Below are 2,800 nucleotides of genomic sequence, written 5' to 3'. Positions count from 1 at the left end.
TTTCTTTATTGAGGATAGGGTATTTTCCCCTTCTCCACCCTGTCCTTCACCCCTCATTAATGTACCATCCACATTTCCTATTTATCAGTTAACACCGTTCCTTAGTGATTCCTTACAAATTTCTGCCACTCCTTCTTTAACCTTTTCTTCCTTTTATAATTTTTCCTATCCTTCCCTACATCCACTTTCCCTTATTCCATTACCCTCTCCTAACACTTCCATATCTCAACCACCTCAGTTGGTTAGTGACTGTGACGGTTTTGATACTCAGATTTCCAGAAGAAGGGGATGGAGTTCGGATGATTGCCTTACAGGACCGCAGATTAATTGGCCAGTAATTCCAGGGGAATGGACAGCTTCAAGTCAAGCTTATCAAAATTATGTTCATTTTGCCCAACAATATTCACAGTCTGCAGATCCCTCAGTGAGATTAACTGCTCACTTTGCTTGGTACCTGGGATATATGCATAGGCACTCTCATACTGATTCAAAGCCTATTCCAAAGTTGTGTATGAATGTCAATGTTAGCATTGATTCCCAACAGCTGGAGATATTGTATTTTCATGCCCTTTGTTTGCCTAGCAGATACTTGGTCCTGTTGGAAAGGATGTGCTGTCTCCAATTTTTTCAAAATCCTCCTAAAAACTTTGTAGATGAATCCTTATCTATGGATCGATTCCGACAACATCAATCTTTTAAGAGGGATCATCTTCATTGATACCTTTCCAATGTATGGTGGAAGCTTTTTAATGCCAAACTCTTCTTTTTGAAGAAGTCATTCAGATGGTTGTGTTGTGTATTAGTGTTTGTGTTGTGAGTTCATTTATGTCAAACGAACGTGGTGGTTTCCTATTGGATTTTGTGTACGAGCTATGTTTTGGAGATTTGTAAAGTTGGGGTCGTGGTTGGAGAGTTGAAGCTGATGCTGAAGACGAAGAAGCAAACTCTTATATCCTTTACAAATTTGTTGTGATTTTTAGTTTGATAAGAGCTGTTAATGTATAAAGAGTTTTCCTTTCTTTGTATTTTTATATTAGAAACAGGTTATAAGTTGGGGTCGTGGTGGATGGATTCTTTTTGAAAAGATATTGAAGATCAAAGTTGAGCTTTTCCCTGAACTTGTATTCCCTTTTTCCTGGGTCGCGAGGACGCTTCCTTATTAAGTGTGGGGATATGTTGAGTGTTGAAATGACTTGTTTTTTGGATGATTTTTGTTGTTTTTGAGAGCTGAATGGTTGATTTTATGAGATGATTGATTGATTTGGAAGTGGTTTGAGAGTGTTTTAGATGATATTGATTGTATTTTGGAAGTTCATGATGTTTGTTGATGGTTCTGTGATATTCTGATAGGTTCTGAATGGTTCTGTATACCTTCTGTTTTGGTCTGTTTTGTTCTAATTGTCTTCTGTAGGGAGGGATGAAGTATTGATTAATGAAGATTGAGATCTTGTGAAAGTTTATTGAATGGTTTGTGAGAGTTTGGAATAGTTTGAGAATGAGTTATGTGGTTTTGATAACCTTCTGTAACCTTCTGTAAGTCTTCTGTAGAGCTTCTGCTTCTGTTCTGTTTCTGTTCTGTCTCTGTTCTGGTACTGTTCTGTAGACTGTTCTGTATGCTTCTGTAAGTGTTCTGTGGAATGTATGTGTGACTTTGGGAAAGTTTTCTAGCCTTGGAAAGAGGTGAATACAAGTGCAAAAGAGCTGAAAGAAGTGAAAGAAGTAGCTGCTGAAGACTCAAGTGAAGACTAGAGTGAAGTGACAGTAGTGAGCTATGAAAGGACACTGTAGTGGCTCTAGTGACTCTTCATATCAGACATACCTTTTGGGAGGGGTATCCACGACCTAAGAGTGATTATTGAGAGTAATTTTGAGAGATTGTAGTGAGGAGATGATGTATGATTGATGGAGTGAGAGAGAGAGAGTCAGAGATAGCCAATTCTACTCAAACAAAGTGATTGTATATGAGAGATTGAGAGAGAAGACTATGAAGATATTGAAGATGAATACTATGTGATGTATTTCCATTCTAAGATGGTGTATTCCTTTGATTTCTTTGTTTCATTGATGGATTTTGTGAAGATGTTGAAGAATATGGTTGATTCTATTAAAATCCGTGGGAGATCTACATGATGCTGCATGAAGATTTGTTGTGCCTGGTGTTCTTTTCTTCATTGTGATCATATGAAACATGATAAACAAGCTTGTTGATGTTACAAGATAGATTTTCTTGCAAGAGAATTCCCTTTTCCTTGGTGTTCCTCTCGGGGCTCCAAAAGCCCTTACCGAGGCAAAAGAAGATGACAATAAAATTCAAGATGAAGATTACGAAAGTGAGGTGGAGAAATCTATCCAACTGTCGGAAGAGGAAGGAGAAAGTCTTAGAGGTTGCAAAAGCTGAAGCTCTCATGCTGTGGGACAAAATGACTCTAGTACCCTTTGGAATGGTAAATGAATTGGATCATATACAAAACCTCTATAAGAAATGGATTAAGTAAAATATGCCTTCCTTTAGCAATGTCCCTTGTCGCCCTAGTTTTCCCTTCTCAAGAAAGGACAATGATGATGCACCTTGCCAAAAACAAACACCAATTCTACAACCCAAGTAGAACTCAAATGGTTCATGTTATATGACATTCTTGGAGGCATCCTCAAAAGATGAGTCCTCAAGTCAAGAGTAATCAACTCTCCTACAAAATCCAAAATAGCAATGATATAGTTTCAACACTCCAAAGAGCCAGCCATGTCCCCATGGAAAGAAGAAATCGCTTTTAGTGGAGCATTAGACAAGGAGGTCACTCCC

The 2,800-nt window shown here is 38.1% G+C and overlaps 1 non-coding gene across 1 annotated transcript; it reads left to right on the top strand.

The window, feature by feature from the left end:
• The first annotated feature begins 1,054 nt into the window (after window positions 1–1,054).
• On the top strand, window positions 1,055–1,122 carry LOC148009333 (small nucleolar RNA SNORD36). Its single transcript, XR_015689857.1, has one exon. It is a non-coding gene; the product is annotated as a small nucleolar RNA SNORD36 (small nucleolar RNA).
• Window positions 1,123–2,800: the final 1,678 nt, after the last annotated feature.

Source organism: Lygodium microphyllum, unplaced genomic scaffold (assembly GCF_053477565.2).
Source record: "Lygodium microphyllum isolate KBCC unplaced genomic scaffold, Lygodium_microphyllum_v1.1.10 scaffold_31, whole genome shotgun sequence".
NCBI lineage: Eukaryota > Viridiplantae > Streptophyta > Polypodiopsida > Schizaeales > Lygodiaceae > Lygodium > Lygodium microphyllum.
This window is presented reverse-complemented; position numbering and strand designations above follow the sequence as displayed.